Consider the following 20,591-nt stretch of genomic DNA (forward strand, 5'->3'; position numbering starts at 1 on the left):
AAGTAGAAGTTTAATCCAATTAAAAATAACTATCAAAACAGGTACAATCACACAGACAAAGGTACAACTTGAAATACGGGGACACCCTTCTAACTACCACCCCGGTGAAAAAACAGAACTTTGTCAGGCACCCCAGAACCCTCCAAGTGCCTCATCACAATAACTCCTTTCTTCCCTCTAGAAGTAGCCATTATTCTTGTATAGTACTGACTGTGTTTCTTTATGGTTTTATCTTATTTTTTAGAGACAGGGTCTTGTTCTGTCACACAAGAACAAGTGGACAGGTGGAGTGCAGTGGTGTTCATGGCTCACTGCAATCTTCAGCTCCTGGGCTCAGGCGATCTTCCTGCCTTAGCCTCCCAAAGTGCTGGGATTATAGGTGTGTTTCATTGCACTTGACCCTAATTTTTTTGAAATTAGTAAAGTCAATTTTTATGGCAAACTGAAAAAAAAATAAATAAATAACTATCAAAAGGCCGGGCGCAGTGGCTCACGCCTGTAATCCCAGCACTTTGGTGGACCGAGGCGGGCGGATCACGAGGTCAGGAAATCGAGACCATCCTGGCTAACATGGTGAAACCCCGTCTCTACTAAAAATACAAAAAAATTAGCCAGGCGTGGTGGCGGGCGCCTGTAGTCCCAGCTACTTGGGAGGCTGAGGCAGGAGAACGGCGTGAACCCGGGAGGTGGAACGTGCAGGGAGCCGAGATCTCGCCACTGCACTCCAGCCTGGGTGACAGAGCGAGACTCTGTCCTCCCAAAAAAAAAAAAAAACTATATATATATGTATATATATTATACATACCCTTTATATATATATATATATATTTATATATATATATATATATAAAGACCCTTTAACAAGTCAAGGCATACTAAAATACTAAAGTTTCAAATTTTAATATTGTTCAGTGTTTGAACTTTCATTCTTTTAAAGAAATCACACTTAAATGTCTTCCTGTTTATTGTTTTCAATAATTGCTATTTACTTAAAATTGTAAAAACTGAAGATTTTTAGCACTCTACTAACTGAATATTTTAAGATTTTCAGTGGATTTTCCTGAATAGCTATCAAAATCTAAAGGTTTTATTTTCAAAATCATTCAGTATCATAGTAGGGCATTTTGGTTTATTTGCAAAATAGTACTTCAAAAACCCAAACCTTTCTAGGACTTATTGACAATGATCAGGAAAAAGAGAACATGGTACTGGCATACTATGTTCTTTTATTTATTTTTTGAATCAGCTTTACTTTGTCTCTCTCTCTCTCTCTCTTACAACCACATCCACAAACACACACCACTTAGTTCAATTATTTCAACTGCATATAAAAATATTTGTATATTTTAACAACAGTTTTATCGTGATGGGTAAATATTACAATTTTATTGGTTGCAATTATGAATTCTGTGTACACAACAACCAATTCCTAGTACATTTCTGTTTTTTAATTTTATAAGAGCTTTGTTTTTATTATGAGATTATGTACCACCAAAATTTACATTTGTATTTTATCACAAAATAAATAATTTTATCTTTAATATTAAATTTTAATTTGTGGCCTTTGCTCACTTTTAAATATTTAAAGACAATTTTTTTGCTTAAAGTTTTTTTAAAAGAGTTGTGATGTTTATAACATATGTAAAAGTAAGATAAATGAAAACATGCCCCAAAGAACTGAAGGAGGAAATGGAAATACACTATTAGAAGGTTCTTACATTATATGTGAGGTGGTATAATATTATTTAATGATGGATTTGTCTATTTGACATAATGACAGGTTTTCTTTCATAAGCCAAAGATACACGTTACAAGTGTTAGAGGAAATGCTTTCCTTTCCTCCCAAAAGAGGTATAGCTAATAAGCTAATAGAAGAGAAAAAAGTGATGGTAAGAAAAAAGTGACAATTAACAGGTGGATTCAATAAAAAAATAGCAATATGGTAGACAAACTTTAACCAAGTGAATAATTATATTAAACATAAGTAGTCTAATGGTTAAAAGACTCCAACTAAGGGAGAGAGATTTTCAAACAATAAAAAATCAAGATGCAACCATAAGCTATTTACTAGTAGTCTACTTTAAATATAAAGACACTGATAACTTAAAAGTAAAAAGATGTTAAAAGGCATAACATGACACACTAATCATATGATATATATATAGACAAAGGAAAATTACCAGAGAAAAAGAGAGAGATTTCGTATCAATAAAGGGGTCAAAAAAGGGTCAAAAAAAATCCATGGCATCCAAAATGTATGCAGCTCATAACATATCTTCAAAATGCATGAGGCAAAAAATAAAAGTAAAAGATAAAAAGAATAAATAGACAAATTTGAAACTGCAGTGGGGCATTTTAACACTTTTCTTGAGTAGTTGATAAAATAAGTGAACAGGAAGTAATGATATTGAATAATTAACACTATCAACAAAATTGATATTTATAAAACTCTTCAAAAACAATGGTAATACACTTTTTTTTTAGGTAGGTATACATGGTTTTTTTTTTAAAAAAAAAAACATGCTGGGCTATGGTTTTCTCAGTAAAACAAGTCTCAGTAAATTTAAAACAAATAAAATATTAATTTTTAACTGAATGTATAATATATGTTTATCTTTAACACAATCAACTTTCGAATACTTTATTTTGACTTCATGAAATGAATACAAAAATAAAACTTGCATTGGAATTTAAGTATTTGAGGCAATCAATGTTACTGATTCTCTATTTGAAGCAATTGATGTGACTCATATAAAAATAGATTTTTTCAACTATTTGTGAAGTTCTGCTAAGAGAGCTGGCATATTAACACTCTTCATACATTCTCAGAAGACAATTTAAAATACAAAGTGATGAAATTAGTATAGTATTCATTTGACCTAAATACAAAGTCCTGCGTTTTAAAACATAGTTGTGTCTTCTGGTTTTCACATCATCAGTGATAACACTATGGTCCTCATGTATGTTAACATACACTGTATACAAGTTGCAAGTTCCTCACTACTTTTTTAAAAAATTTTAATTGAGCTTTTTTATAATTAGTGTGCAGACATTATTAGCAGTTTATACATAATCCTTAATATAAGTACTAAAAATCTAAAAATCATGCAGCCAATCCAAACATCTATTCTAATGATTTATCTTAAAGTTTGTAGGCAATTTATTCATTAAAAAAAAACAAGTAATAATATCTTAAAATAACTAGTTATACACTCTTAGGTCTAAAGTCCCAACATATACCAGGATTTAAACACAGTAAACCAGGATTCAAACACAGTAAATTCTCAATCAAAATATCCCATTCTTCATAACATGCTGGCAAGTAATTAGGAAACAAAAACCTGTCACTAACAAAGATGTCGTGATGCCAGTGATAAATTGAATACCAAGGAGCACTTTAATTTAGGAAATAATTCCAATAAAAAGAACATGACAGGTGACATCAGCACAATGGCAAGGTAGAAAGTCCTGTACACTCTACCCCCAAAAAACACAAATTGAGGAACAAATCATCGACAAATTTCCTTTATGAGAAATCCAGAAACTAAGTGAAAGGCTCCTGCAGCCCAGGTGAATGTGAAACCAGACTGACCAAAACTAGTAGAGAGATCCAGAACACCCTCTCGCCAGAATCCCCACCACTGGCACAGTGCCATATAATCAGGAAGAGATTCACCCTTAGCTCCCAGCTTCTCCCAGAGGAGAAAAGGCCTTGGTTTGCACATGTAGCACCCCAACCATTCCAAGAGGACTCCACAAAGGTCTGGCTTCTGTCTTGCCAGTCTTGGATCTCTGATGGGACCAGCCCAGTATACCAGCTGGGGAAAACAGAGATGGAAGCTAGGGGCAATTGATGCCCCTAGCTTCAAACTTCCCTGCTGCTCAGATGTCCCAAGTCTTCTTTGCTGCTCAGCATAACATGAGCAACAACAGCAACCACAAAAAAAACAAACAAACAAAATCAGCTCTCAGCTTCTCTCTGAGAAGAAAAAGAGTTGATCTAAGCATCCAATGCCCCAACTTTGCCGGGACTGCCCAAAGAACTGGCAACTATTTGCCAGTCTTAGAACTCTAACTGGTCTGTCACAAAAAAGGGATAATGGAAACAGTGGTTCAGACTGGTAGATGTCATAGTTTCCCCCAGTGGGTCAGCACACAGCAAATACACAAAAAGCACAGCTAATGGGGTACAGTGGCTCACACCTATAATCCCAGCACTTTAAATATTTGAAAGGCCGAGTTCAGGAGTTTGAGACCAGCCTGAACATCATGGCAAAACCACATCCCTACAAAAAATACAAAAATTAGCCAGCAGAGTGGTGCATGTCTATAGTCTCAGCTACTCAAAAGGCTGAGGCAGAAGGATCAGTTTGAGCCTGGGAGGTTGAGACTGCCATAAGCTGTAAGCACGCTGCCGCACTCCAGCCTGGATGACAGAGCAAGACTCTGCCTCAAAAAAAACAAACCAACAAAAATCCAGCTGTCTGTTTCTCCTTGCAAAAGGAAAGAGTTGTTGGTAGAGACTCTAGAATCTCTGGCCAGGCTGGTTGATGGTGGTCTTCTCTTGCACAAGCAGAGTCTGGGCAGACGGGATGCAGTGTGTATAATTGGATAATACACATACACCAATGCAGAACATCAAGGAAAATTAAGAATCAGAAAAGAATAATTCAAACAAAGGAATAAGATAAATCTCCAGACAGCAACGTTAATAAAATGAGGTTATACAATTTATCTGACAGACAAATCAAAATAATTATCATAAAGATGCTCAACTATCATAAACAAAGCTCAAGAGAATCATGCATGAACAAAATGAGAATTCCAACAAACAGAAAATATAAGAAAGTACCAAACAGAAATATGGGGCTGAAGAACACAATAACTAAAGTGAAAAATAACTAGCGAGGTTCAGCAGCAGACTAGATCAAGCTAATAAAAGGACCAGCAACTCAAGGACACATCATTAAAAATAATTCAGTCCAAAGAGCAAAAAGAATAAAATAATGAAAAAAGTGAAGAAACTTTAAGGCTCACAATTTAGGGACCAATATTTACATTATGAGAATGTCAGAAGGAGAAGAGAAAAAGAAAAACAAGACAGTTTACTCAAATAAATAATAGCCAAAATTTTCCCAAACCTGGAGAATGAAATGAACATCCAGACCCAAGAAGTCCAAAGAACACCAAATAAGAGTAACCTAAATAAATCCATACTGAGACACATTACAAGCAAATTGTCAATAGTCATTAAAGACAAAGAAAACATTTTGAAAGCAGAAAGAGAAGAACAACTTGCCACATATAAGGGAAGCTCCATAAGAGTAGCTATTTCAGCAGAAACTTTGCAGACCATAAAGGAGAGTGATGGTATATTTAAAATGTGGAAAGAAAAAATAGCCTGCCACCATACATGGCCAAACTGTCTTTCAAAAATGAAGGACAGAAAAAGACTCCCATACAAAAGCTGAAGGAGCACATCACCATTAGACTTACCTTAGAAGAAATGCCAAGAAAGTTCTTCAATTTGAAATGAAAGGATTCTACACAGCAAACATACAACACAAGAATATATAAAACTCAGTTGGGACTTTGCATTAGAAGTCCGTGTTGATCCTACCACAATGGAATACAGCATTGGGCAGAATTCCAAAGCCCTTGACTCCGGGCCAGTACCCACAGAGGGAATACTTATTCTTACACCAGGCAAGACAGAAATCTGTAGCCACAGCTACAGCAGAAGGGCTTAAGCCCTAGCTGACTGAAATGGTCTTGGGCCTCAAATAAATTCCACTGGTGGCAATTCTGCAGTGACCATGGTCTTTGGGTGAGCCCCAGTGCTGCATTGACCTGGAAGGCTGTGGGCTTATGGTGCAACCCAGTGTGACACCAGCTGCGGGGGCCACAGAAGCACCTATGTCACCCCTCCGCTAACACAGTCACCCCTCCTCTAGCACGGTGCAGAGACAAAGAGAGAGACATCTTCCACTTGAGGGAAGGAGAGGGAAGAGTACTGGGGACTTTGCCTTGGAAACTAGTACAGTGCCACCACAGCACAACACAGCATGGGGCAGATCCCCAAAGCCCCTGATTTCAGGCCACTGCTCCCATCATTTCTTCTAGATCCACCCCATGCCAGAAGGAAATCTGCTACCCTGGCAGGATGGAACAAACCAAATCCGAGCTGGCTTCACTACCAGCTGCTTAAAGTGGCCTTGAGGCTATCAATAAACATCAGCAGCAGTCAGGCCATGATTATGGGCATTGGGTGAGCCTCAGTGCTGTGCTGGTCTGGAAGATTGCAGGCTTTGGGTGCCAGTTACAACAGCCACAGGAATGGCCACATAACCCCTTCCCAAACTCCAGGCAGCTGAGTATGAACAGACTCCTGTTTGAGGTAATGAGAGGAAGGTGAGTGAAGGATCATCCTGGCAACCCAAGAAATTTTCCATGATCTCCCAAAAGTCCATCAGAAATAAGTACATAGAAGTCCACAAGATGGTTGCAGTGTAATTGGACTTAGAATACTCTCTAGTACTAAAACAGCTGTAGTGACTACAAGCTTGGGGAACTCAATAATAAATCCTATTTGAATTTTTGAAATGTTCTCTGAAGAAGGATAGGTACTAACAAGGCCAGATTGTGAAAACTGGAATAAATAACTAACTCTGTAATGCTCAGACATTGATTGACACATGTCCACAAGCCTCAAGAGCATTCAGGAAAATATGAAAAGTTAGTCAAACAGACTAACTAAGGCACCAGTGATTAACCTTGGAGTGGCCGAGATATGCAACCTTTTGGTGAATTCAAAATAGCTAATTTGAGGAAGCTCAGTGAACTTCAAGAAACTTAGATAAGACAATCAATTCAGAAGTTTATTAGATAAATTATATATATAAATAATTTAAAAAATCAAATAGAAACCTAAAAATGAAAAATACAATTGATGAACTGATGAATGCAAAAATGCATTAGAATGTCTCAACAGCAGAATTGATTAAGCAGAAGAAAGAATTCATGACCTGGAAGACAGGTTATTTGAAAATACACAGTCAAAGGATTAAGAAGAATAAAGAAGGCTTACAAGATTTAGAAAACAGCTTCAAGAAGGCAGATCTAAGTGTCATTGGACTTAAAGAAGGAGTGAGAGGTAAGGATACAAAGTATATTCAAAGAAATGGTAACAGAGAACATTCCAAATTTAGAGAAAAATATGAATATCCAGGTACAGAAAGGTCAAAGATCACAAAGCAGAGTCAACCAAAATAACACTATCCCAGGGCATTTAATAATCAAACTCTCAAATGTCAAGGACAAAGAGGATTCTACAAATAGCAAAAGCAAAGCAAATAACATATAAATGAGCTATGATACATTTGGCAGTAGACTTCTCAGCAAGCTATGAGAGAGTGTCATGGAATATTCAAAGTGCTAAAGGCAAAAAAATTTCTAACCAAGAATACAGTAGTGAGAAAAACTGCCTTTCAAACATGACGGAGAAATAAAAACTTTCACAGACAAACAAAAGCTAAGAGACTTCATCATCATAACTGTCTTACAAGAAATGCTAATGAGAGTCCTTCCATCTGAAAAAAAAAAGGATGTCACAGCAAGAAATCATCTGAAAGTATAAAACTCACTGGTAAAATTAAGTACACAGACAAATTCAGAATATTCTAATACTGTAATTGTGGTGTGTCACACTTGTATCTTTAGCCTGAAGAAGAAAAGACACATCTATCAAAAATAATAACTATAACAATTTGTTAAGAGATAGACAATATGGAAAGATATAAATTGATACAACAAAAAGCCTAAATATGGGGAGGAGTATGAAATCAAAATGCAGGGCTTTATAGATTTTTCTTTGTTTGTTTCTATGCTTTTCTCTGCCACCAAACTTAAGTAGCCATTAGTTTAAAATAACTTGTACAACTAAAAGATTTTCTTTGTAAGCCATACAGTAATCACAAAACATAGGCTTATAAAAGAGAAAGTAAAAATAAAAAGCAAGGGATTCAAACATACTAACTTTGTGGTTAAGAAAATCACTTAACCACAAAGGAAGTGAAGAAGAAAGAAAAAGAAGAGTTATAAAATAACCAGAAAAAAAAGTAACAAAATGACATTTGTAAGTCCTTATCTATTAATAATGGCATTGAATGTAAATTGACTCGATTTTCAATTGAAAAACAAAGTGGCTGAATGAACTAATAAGACTGAAATATATGCTGCTTACAAGGAACATGCTCATCTATAAGGACATGCATATACTGAATGTGAAGGAATGAAACATGTATTTTATGCAAATGGAAACCAAAAAAGAGCAAGAGTAGCTATACTTAGATAAAATAGACAGCAAGTCAAAAAACTGAAAAGACACAAAGGAAGTCATTATGTAATAATGAAGGGGTCAATTTATCAATAGGATATAACAATCATAAATATATATATATATATATGTACCCAATATCAAAGCACCCAAATATTTAAAGCAGATATTAATACAGCTAAAGGGAGAGAGAAAGAACAGTACAATAATACTGGGGGACTTCAACACTCCACAATCAGCAATGGATAAATCATCCAGACAGAAAATCAGCAAAGAAACATTGGAATAAAACTACACTGCACACCAAATGGACCTACTTGACATTTGCAAAAGATTGTATCTGGTTGCTGCAGAGTATACATACTTCTCATTAGCACCAGGAACATTCTCTGAGATAGAGCACAGGTTATGCCACAAAACAAGTCTTGACAAATTCCAAAATATTTTAATCATCTTTTCTGACTATAATGGAATAAAACCAGAAATTAAAGACAAAAGAAACATTAGAAATTGTACAAATAACATGGAAATTAAATGACATGCTCCTGAACAACCAATGGGTCAGTGAAAAAATTAAGAAGGAAATTAAAAGATTTCTTGAAAAAATGAAATGTAAACAAAACACCCCAAATAAAACCTAAAATATACAGCAAAAGCAGTACTAATTTATAGCAGGAAACACCTATACAAAAAAGTAGAAAGACTTCAAATTAACAATCTGATGTTCCTCAAAGAACTAGAAAACAATGACAAATCAAACCCCAAATTAGTAGAAGGAAAGAAATTATAAAGATCAGAACAGGAAAAAAAATTGAGAGTGAAAAAAGACACAAAGGATAAAATGAAAACTCTCTTTTTGAAAAGATTAACTAAATTAACAATTTTTTCTTAGCTAGACTAAGAGAAAAGAGAGAAGACTCAGGTAAAAATCACAGCCAAAAAATGAGACATTAAAACTGATACCACAGAAACACAAGGAATTATTAGAGACTATTATGAAGAAGAATACACAAACAAATGGGAAAACTTAGAAGAAGTAGATGAATTTCTGGACACATAAATCTATCAAAATTGATCCATGAAGAAATAGAAAACTTGAGCAGACCAATAACAAGTAATGAGTTCAAAGTAGTAAAAAAAAAGTCTCCCATCAATAAAAAACTCAGGAACTAATGGATTCACTGCTAAATTCTACCAAACATTTAGAGAAGACCTAATACCAATTCTAATCACACTATTTCAAAAAACTGAAAAGGAGGTACACTTCCAAACTCATTCTATGAGGCGAATTTACTCTGATACCAAAACCAAAGACACAGCAGAAAAAGAAAACGAAGAGCCTCAACCAAATACTAGCAAACTGAACACAACGACACATTAAAAAGATCATTTACTGTGATCAAGTGGGATACATCCCTGGGATGCAAATATCATTCAACATATTCAAGTCAGTGAACAGGATACATCTCATTAGCAGAATCATGGAAATAAACTATATGAAGCACTGCAACAAATGCTAAAAAAAAAAAAAAAAGCAGTCAACAAAATTCGGCATCCCCTAATGATAACAACTCTCAAAAAACTGGTTATGGAAGAAATATATCTAAAAATAACAAAGGCCACATATAAAAAAACCCACAGCTAACATCATCCTAAACAGGGAAATGTCGATAGCCTTTTTTCTAAGATCTGGAATGAGACAAGGCCAAGAATGACCACTTTTATAACTTTTATTCATCATAGTACCAAAAGTCCTGCCCAGATCAATTAAATGAGAGAAAGAAATAAAAAGGCATCTAAATTAGGAAGAAGCAATATTGTCCTTGTGTGCAGATGACATGATCTTATATTGAGAGAAACCTAAAGATTCAACAAAAATGTTGTTAGAACTTATAAATAAACTTAGTAATGTGGCAGGATACAAAATCAACATACAAAACTCAGTAGCATTTTTATATGCCAATAACAAACCATCTGAAAAAAAATCATGAAATAAATCCCGTTTACAATAGCTACAAAATACATAAAATACCTAGAAATAAATTTAACTAAAGGAGTGAAATCTCTCTGCAATGAAATTTATAAAACACTATTAAAAAATAGGACACAAGAAAAATGGAAAGACATTTAAATGTTCATAGATTGGAAGAATTAATATTTTTATAAGGTCCTTACTACCCAAAGTTATTTACAAATTCAAAGTAATTTCTTTCAAAGTATCAATGCCATTTTCTTGCTCCTTGGCCATCTTGGTGGGTGCTCTTGAGTGGGGCCTGTCCTTCACCTAAGGCAGGAAGATGGGGGCCACAAAGAAGATGAAAACATCACTGGAGTCAATTAACTCTAGAGTCCAACTCATTATGAAAAGTGGAAAGTATAGGCCAATATCTCAGATGAACATGGATGCAAAGAGCCTCAACCAAATACTAGCAAACTGAACACAACACCACATTAAAAAGATGCTAGGGTACAAGCCAACTCTGAAGATGATCAGACAAGGCAAAGCAAAATTCATCATCCTCTCTAGAAACTGCCGGACTTTGAAGAAATCTGAATTAGAGTACTAAATATTGTTGGCCGAAACTGGTATCCATCACTACAGTGGCAATAACACTGAATTGGGTACAGCATGTGAAATATACTACATACAATGCATACTGGCTATCGTTAATCTGGGTGATTCTGATATCATTAGAAGCATGCCAGAACAGTCTGGTGAAAAGTAAACAATGCAAAATTTTTATTTAATAAAACTTGCCAGAGTTCATTTTTTTATTTAAAAAAAAGTACCAACACCACTCTTCAGAGAAAATTTTTTAAAAATTCTAAAATTCCTACAGGATCACAAAAGACCCTGAATAACTAAAGCAATTTGGGAGCAAAAAGAATAAAGATAGCTTAGTGGCATCAAGCTATCTGACTTTAAAATATACTGCAAAGCTATAGTAATCAAGACAGTGTGATACTGACATAAAAATAGACACACAGACCAATGGAAGAGGAAAAATAACTCAGAAATAATTCCATATATCTACAGCCAACTCATTTTTAACAGACACACTGTGAAAGGACTTCAATAAATTGTGCTGCAGAAATTGGATATCCATACGTAGAAGAATAAAACTAGACCCCTATCTCTCACCATATACAAAACTAAAATCAAAATAGGTTAAGACCTAAATGTAAGTCCTTAATCTATGAAACTACCAGAAGAAAACATTGGGAAATACTTCAGGACATTAGTTCTGGCAAATAATTTTTGCATAAGACCTCAAAATACAGGCAACACAAGCAAAACTAAATGAATGTGATTATATCAAACTAAACAGCTTCTGTAAAGCAATGTAAACAATCAACAGAGTGAAGAGATAACCTACAGAATGGGAGAAAATATTTGCTAACTGCCCATCTGACAAGGGATTAATAACCAGAATATATAAGGAACTAAAACAACTCAATAGCAAAAAAAAACAACAACAAAACAAACCAAAACAGAAACCCACAAATAATCCAATTAGTAATTGAGCAAATGCTTTGATTAGGCATTTTTCAAAATAAGACATACAAATGGCCACCAGGTAAGTGAAAAAATGCTTAACATCACTAATCATCAGGGAAATGAGAATCAAAACCACAACGAGATATCTCACACCAGTTAAAATGGCTATCAGAAAGACAGAAAATAACATGCTGTGCAAGATGCAAAAAAAAGAGGGAATGCTCATGCACTGTTGGTGTGAATGTTAATTAATGCAGCAACTATATAAAATAGTATGGAGTTTCCCTTAAAAGCTAAAAATACAACTACCACATGATCCAGCATTCCCACTGCTGGGTATTTATCTAAAAGAAAGAAAATTAATGTATCAAAGAGATAGCTGCACGTGCATGTTTATTGCAGCCCTATTCACAATAACCAAGGTATTCAATCAACCATCATTTGATGGATGGATAAAGAAAATGTGCTATATATACACAATGGAATGTTATTCAGCCACGGGGAGGAAAAACATAAAAACATGTCACTTACAGTAACATTGGTGGAACTACAGGACATTATGTTAAGTGAAATAAGCCAACCACAGAAAGACAAATATTGCATGTTTTCACTTATATACGGGGGCTAACAAAAAATTGATCTCATGGAGGTAGTGAGTCAAATGGTGGTTACTAGATACTGGGAATTGTAGCATTCCAATGGGATGAAGAGGGTATAAAAATACAGTTATATAGAAGGCAGAAATTCTATTGTTAAATAGTACAGTAGAGTGATGATAGTTAATAAGAATTTATTTTATATTTCAAAATAGCTAGAAGAGAATATTTAAAATGTACAACACAAAGAAATGACAAATGTTTGATACAATGAATATTCCAGTTACTCTTATTTGATAGTTACATATTGTATGCATGTATCAAAATATCCCTTGTACTCCATAAATATGTACAACTATTACATATCAATAAAAAAGAGAAATAGAAAACACCTCAATACAAATGAAACAAAAACACAATATGCCTAAATGCAGGGGAACAGAAAAAACAGGACTATGTAAGAAGTTCATAGCAATAAACATCTACATAAAAGGAAAAATGTCTCAAGTAAATAACCTAACTTTCTATTTCAAGGAACTAGAAGAACAAAGAAGCTCACAGTTAACAGAAGGAAGGAAATAATCAAGATTAAAGAAAATATAAAAACATAATAGAAAATAGAAAAACAACTAAAAATAAAACTAGAGTTGGTTTCTTGAAAATCTCAACACAATTGAGATTCCCTTAGCAATTCTAAGAAAAACGAGATAAGACTAAAATAAATAAAATCAGAAAAGAAAGAATAATGCTACAGAAATAAGAGACATAAGAGACTATATTGAACAATTATATGATAAGCTGGATAATTGAGGGAAAAAAGTGGATACATTTATAGAAATATACAGTCTACCAAGACTAAATCATGAGAAGTAGAAAGCCTGAACAGACTCATTATTAATATGGCCATTTGAGCAGTATTTTAAAATCTCCCAACAAAGAAAAGTCCATGACCAGATGACTTCACTGGTGAATTCTACCAAACGTTTAAATAAGAATTAATTTTTATCCTTCTCAAACTCTTCCCAGTAACCCCCACAAATTGAAACAAAACAAAACCAAAAACAAACAAAAAAAAATTTTCAAATTAATTTTGTAAAGGCAATATTCCCTGATGCCAAAGCCAGAAAAATACATCACAAGAAAAGAAAACAAGAGATCAATATTTCTGATGAATACATGTACAAAAATCCTCAACAAAATACTAGCAAACTAAATCCAACAGCACATTAAAGTGTTAAAAGAATCACACACAATGTCCAAGTCGGATTTATTCCTGGGACAGAAAGATAGTTCAATACACAAAAATCAATTATTTTGATACACCACATTAACAGAATAATGGATTAAGATCACATGATCACATGATAATTTCAATAGATGCAGAAAAAGCATTTGACAAAATTAAATACCTTTTCATGTTAAAAAAGAATCCTCAATACATTAGGAATAGAAGAAGAAAAATGTTTCAACATTATAAAGGCCATATATCAAAAGACCACACCTAACATCATACTGTCTGGAAAAAAAACAAACAAAAAAAACCAGAACTTTTCCTCCAAGATCAGGAATAAGCCAAGGATGCTCACTTCCCAATCCTGTTTAGCATAGTACTGCTAGTCCTGGCCAGAGCAGTTTAGGCAAGAAAAAGAAACAAAAGGCCTCCAAACTGAAAAAAAAAATAGGTAAAATAGTGTCTGTTGGCAGATGACACAATCTCATATATAGAATATCCTAAAGACTTTATCAAAAAAACTGTTGGAACTAATAAATTCAGTAAAGTTTCAGGATACAAAATCAACATACAAAAATCAATTGTGTTTCTATATACACTAACAACGAACTATCTAAAAAGAATACTCAGAAAACAATCTAAATTTAAAATAATCTCATAAAGAATAAAATACTTAGAAATAACTAAGGAGGTGACAGACTTGTATACTGAAAACTATAAAACAATAATGAAAGAAATTAAAGATACAAACAAATAGAAGAACAGCCTCTGTTCATGGATTGTAAACAGAAAAAAAAATTTCTACTATTCACATGAAACCAAAAATAACTTGAATAGCCAAATCGGTTTTGCGAAAGAATAAAAAACTGAAGGCATCAGACCTCCTGATTTCAAATATATATTACCAAAGTACAATAATCAAAACTGTATGGTACTGGCATAAAAAGAGACATATAGAACAATGGAAGAGAATAGAGAGACCAGAAATAAATCTATGAAAGGGTAACAGGTCCACACCATAAGACAGGGCAACAAAAAGGTGTGGGCAGTGGGGGAGGGGTACCAGGAATGCACAAAGGGGAGAGGATAGTCTCCTTGACAAATGGTATTTAGAAAATTGGATATCCACAAGCAAAAAATGAAATTAGACCTTTATCTTACAGCATATACAAAAATCAACTCAAAATGGATTAAAAGCTTAAATGCCAGACCTGAAACTGTAAAACTTCCAGAAGAAAAAAAAAAAGAGAAGAAAGCTTTATAACGTTGGTATTCACAATTATTTCATGGACATGACACCAAAGGCATAGGTGACGAAAACAAAAATAAACAGGAATACATCCAACTTAAAAGCTTCTGTACAATCAACAGGGAGAAATGGCAAGCTATGGAATGGGAGAAAATATTTTCAAGCCATACATCTAATAATAGATCAATATCCAAAAGACATAGGGAACCTCTACACCTCAATAGCAAATGACTGATAAAAAACAGTCAAAGGTCTTGAATAGGCATTTCTATAAAGAAGGCATAGAAATGGACAACAGGTATATGAAGAAATGGTTAACATCACTAATCATCAAGGAAATGCAAATTAAAATCTCAATAATATATTACCTCATACCTGTCAGGAGGGTTAGTATTTATTTTTAAAAAAAGTGTTGGCAAGAATATGGAGAAATAGAAACTCTTACATGCTATTGGTGGGAATGCAAAATGGTGCCAGCCACTATGGAAAATATTATGAAGGTTCCTCAAAAAAGCTAAAAATGGAACTACTTTATGATCCAACAATCCCATTTCTAGATATTTATCCTAAATAATTAAAATGAGGATCTCGAGGAGGTATTAGTATTCCTAAGTTCATTGCAGTATTATGCACTATAGCCAAGATGTTGGAAACAACTTAATTGTCTAATGACAGATTAAGAAAATATGGGAAAGACACACAGTGGAATACGATTTGGTCTCTAAAAGGATTCTGCAATATTCAGCAACATGAGTGAAACTTGAGGACATTATGCTAAATAAAACAAGCCAGTCACAGAAACACAACTACTGCATGACTTCACTTATATGAGGTATCTAAAATAGTCAAATTAATAGAATCAGAGCGTGAAATGGTTTTTTCCAGGGGCTTAGGGGAGATGGGATATGAGAGTTACTAATCAACTGGCACAATATTTCAGTTTAGCAATATAAATAAGCTTTAGGGACCTGCTATACAGTGTTGTACCTATAGCCAAAATAATGTACTCTGCACCTAAAAATTTGCTTAAAAAGCAGATCTCATGTTAATTGTTCTTACCACAGTAAAATAAATTGAAATAAAAATAATGTGGCTGTCGAAGATAGGTACTATAAAATGATTAACACATATTTAATATATCAGGTACTTTAAAATGATGAAGATGTATTTAATGCATTATTGTGGCTTAAAATAACCATTCAATCTGATTCATATTTTGGCATATATTAATAAAACTGCCCTCTTCACTAGCCTATAAAATGTAAACATGATACACAAAATAATAGTGTTTCATTTAATTCAATGTTTTACTAATTTCTGTTCACACAGCTAAATAAATGATCAGTGCATGATTTTCCCTCTTAAAAAAGTTTTATCACTTATCTAAATAAGTTTTATTGAAATGGGATTATGTGTTACTCTCTGTTTTTTTAAAAAATAAATGTTTCTGTATGTATGAAATTCTTGGATTTACAAATAGTGATTAAAAAACTGGCTGGGTGCGGTGGCTCATGCCTGTAATCCCAGCACTTTGGGAGGTCGAGGTGGGCGGATCACGAGGTAGGAGATCGAGACCATCCTGGCGAACATGGTGAAACCCCATCTCTACTAAAAATACAAAAAAAATTAGCAGGGCATGATGGCGGGCGCCTGTAGTCCCAGCTGCTCGGGAGGCTGAGGCAGGAGAATGGCGTCAACCCAGGAGGCGGAGCTTGCAGTGAGCCGAGATCTCGCCACTGCACCCCAGCCTGGGCGACATAGCAAGACTCCATCTCAAAACAAACAAACAAACAAACAAACAAACAAAAAAACTACTCTGATCATTTTCTGCTATCTTTTTGGTTTCATTTCAATTTTCACAAGGATTGGTTTTTGTAGAATCCTTGATGATCTCTGCTTGGGTGTTTCTTGACAGCCCCTTCAGTAGAACTGACTTTCCTTTTGGACCTCTTAGTGGATATCAGCTTTCCTAAGAAATGAATGTTCAGTACATACTTTTTCATTAAACATTTAATTTTTAAAATCTCATTGCTGCCATAAAGGTCTATTGCAAGATAATAAAGCATATTTTAATGATAAAGTAATTAGTTCCAAATTTACACAATAAAATAAACAGCATATATACTCGTGGCATGAGTATTCAGGATATATTTTGTAGGTCTGTAAATCAACTGCTCAGTCTCTATTTCTACACATACTTCAAGAACACATATTTCCCATATTTCCCCCTAATCCTGGCCAATTCATGGCCTGGCAGTCTTATGTATCATTAAAACCACAATACATGCTGTGGCATAATTGTCTGTTATACAAAATATCTGTCAGGGCAACAATGTCAAATGCTCCTCCAGGCCAGGCACAGTGGCTCACGCCTGTAATCCCAGCAGTTTGGGAGGCTGAGGCGGGCGAATCACAAGGTCAGGAGATCAAGACCGTCTTGGCTAACATGGTGAAACCCCGTCTCTACTAAAAATACAAAAAATTAGCTGGGCATGGTGGCACACGCCTGTAATCCCAGCTATTCGGGAGGCTGAGGCAGGAGAATCGCTTGAACCCGGGAGGTATAGGTTGCAGTGAGCCAAGATCGCACCACTGCACTCCAGCCTGGGTGACAGAGCAAGACTCTGTCTCAAAAAATAAATAATAAAAAAAATAAATAAATGCTCCTCCCACCACCATCTAGGGTCAGAATGGGTGACCTGTTCATATCTAAGAATGTTTCATTTTATCTATAAGTGTCCTACATGCTATCCTTGAAAGGTAAGTGTTAATTACCTGGCATCTGGAAAAAGTTGAGAAATAGATACAAGTTATTACGGCAAAAACCACGATTACTTTTGCATCAACCTAATAGTATTTGTCTTTCAGATGTAACCATGCATTATAATTACTGAGCACTGCAAACTTATGTCACAAAGCAAGGATCTAATAAATACACTGTGGCTTATTTTAATGAACTATTAATAGTGATACTTTGTTAAAAAGGGAAAATACAGGATAAATGTCAAAACAGTCAGAATGCCAAGACAACAGGCATAAATGAGGACTGTCCTGAGTAAACCAGGGAAGAGCAGTACATATGTGGAAATAAGTAATTCTGTCTAGTAGTTCATTGCTACTAGAAGTAGCATTTAGCCTAGGCCCTGGAAAATGACTAAAAATGTACAAATTTTGAATGTAGGCACAAGTGTTTCAGGAATATGGAAGAGAGTTTGCAAAGCAGTAGAAACGTGCAACGATATTGTCCTTTCAGGACAATTTAATTAGACCTCTGGATGTATATAAATGAATAGTGAGGAGTGAAGCTGGCAGGTAGGTTGGGACATATTCTGGAGGCTTTAAATGTCATGCCAAAGTTTTGAGTTTAGATTTGTGTGGCCATTAAATAATTTTCAACAGAGAAGTGATGTCTAATTTTGTATTTCGGAAAGATCAGTCAGGTAGAAATGTGGAGAAAAGTTTGGCTGGAGGGATAAAGAAGTGAGTGGCTAGTCGACTGGTAGAGCAGTGCAGGGAACAATAATAAGGATGAGAACAAAGGCAGGGGCACCATGCAATCGGTTAAAGCTGGGGAACTTCAACCTCTCATGGCTAAGGGATCTATTTCCTTGAGATTTTTCAACAATATTAGCTATGGGCCTCAGCATTTTGTATTACCCAGCAGGGGAAGATTCTCAACAGAGAGGTCAAAGAGTGAAGAGCATAGAAAATGCTCTGTCAGAATCTACTATTCTGTGGGCAAATGACAGCATGATACCCAATGGTATCCTCCCTGGGGAACTAAAGTGGAATGAGACAGGCAGATTAAAATGTAAGCAGAGGATATAGAAGCTGACTGCTGAGAAGTGAGGACAGCACATAGGACAGAATGAAGTAGCAATGTTAGACTTAAGTAGCTCTGATTAAGCAAAAGTGCCTTGCAGACAATAATACCAAGAGATAAAGCAACAGGCTCTACAAAGGATGAATGGATCACGAAATAAAAGTCACGAGGCTGCCGATAGTGGCTTGATGATTATCAAGTTGGTCTGTGACCTACATTTCTGTTAAATTCACTTTGCACCAAGTTTGGGGAAATACGTATCACCTGTTACATTCATTGGTGAAGACTGTTCTGCTACTATTGCCTGATTTATTATTTTTAATTAATTATTTTGACTTTCAATGGACAGCTATTTGCTCAAAATAAGAATGGAATTAAATTGTACTAATCGGGGAAGGGGGGCTCAAATAAAATCTGACAATTAAAACGACAATACTTCCTGATTGTGTAGGAGCATCCTGGTTTGTGTCTATTGCTGAGCTTAATTTTTATTAGCACTTGCTTTCAACCTCCAAAATACCTTAAGTTTGGATAGTAAATCATATTATTACCCTGTAAAAAACATGTGTTTTATATAGACATTTTAAGAGACAAAGGTATCCATGATATTAATATATTTGGGGGCACAAAGGCACCATAATTAAAATACCATTACCAGCCTGGCCAACATAGTGAGACCTCATCTGTACAAAAAAATTAAAAATCAGTGAAATGTGGTGCACACCTGTAGCCCTAGCTACATGGGGGGCTGAGGTGGGAAGATCGCTTGAACTCAGGAGGTTGAGGTTGCAGTGAGCTGTGATTGTGCCACTGCACTGCACCCTGGGTGACAGAGCAAGACATTGTCTCTAAAAAAACAAAAAACAACGAAAAAACTTCTAGAACAATGAATTGCTAAGCCGTTTATACTGATCTTTATTTGGGGAAAAAGAAATACAACTAGTGGAAGGAGCATGAGCTAGAATAGTAAGAAAATATTTTACTGAAAAGGGATCTTGGCACAGAGTCTGGAAGAAAGCAAAATTTAAGCACAAGGGAGCAGAATTTAAGCATAAGTTAACTAAAGAAAAAAGAAGGTTTGGTGATGGAAAGCAGTAGAGAGAGAGAGAGAGAGTGTGTGTGTGCGTATGAAATTAAGAGTTGCTTGAGTTAATGAAAAGAAGAGTTTGAGAATTAATTAGTGATAAATATGTTTAATACCTGGTTCTTAATAGACTCTCCTAGGATGAATGGGTGAATGAATTAGTGGACGGACATATGAATGAATGGGTAGGATGAAATAGATTTATCTAGGGAAGAAGAATTTAGGTAAGGCACTGAAGTGGCAAACATGATCCCACAAGCCAAGTTTGACCCACAGTAGTGGTTTAGTGGCCTATAGTCCAAATACATTCTCTTTAATACCACTTGTATACTTTAGAAACTAGATGACTTTAGATAAAATTTCTTATTTCAAATTCCACTTTAAAATTTTCCTGTCTTCCTATAGGGCAAAATGCCTAGAGCCAGAGAGGGCATCTGTCCCTTTCAAATGGGCATGTACGTACTCCAGCTTTCCTTCATTTCTTCTCCCTGTTTCACTCATATTTCATCTCCTTTTTTAGATTGGGACCTTTGATGTAGTGATTGGAATTATAATCAGGAAACCAAACTGATTAAAAGGTAGAACTCCATTGCAGCTAATAATATATAACTGAAAGCTTTCTATTACCTCTGGCATATTAATGCATGTATCTAGAATAATAATACTGTAATAATAACTGCTAAGCACTTAGTATGCACAAAGCATGACATTAATCTCCTTTCAGACATGTGAGTTTGAGTTATCATGCCAGGCATCTGCTAGTTGTATGATCTT

General features: G+C 34.9%; 1 protein-coding gene and 1 pseudogene across 2 annotated transcripts in view; one reads left to right on the forward strand and one right to left on the reverse strand.

Moving 5' to 3' along the window:
• The window catches only part of CSMD3 (CUB and Sushi multiple domains 3), a 1,213,340-nt gene that overhangs the window by 312,995 nt on the left and 879,754 nt on the right, over positions 1-20,591 (reverse strand). The window lies entirely within an intron of this gene.
• Positions 10,633-11,061, forward strand: LOC100593152 (annotated as a pseudogene).

This window comes from Nomascus leucogenys, chromosome 16 (assembly GCF_006542625.1).
Source record: "Nomascus leucogenys isolate Asia chromosome 16, Asia_NLE_v1, whole genome shotgun sequence".
NCBI lineage: Eukaryota > Metazoa > Chordata > Mammalia > Primates > Hylobatidae > Nomascus > Nomascus leucogenys.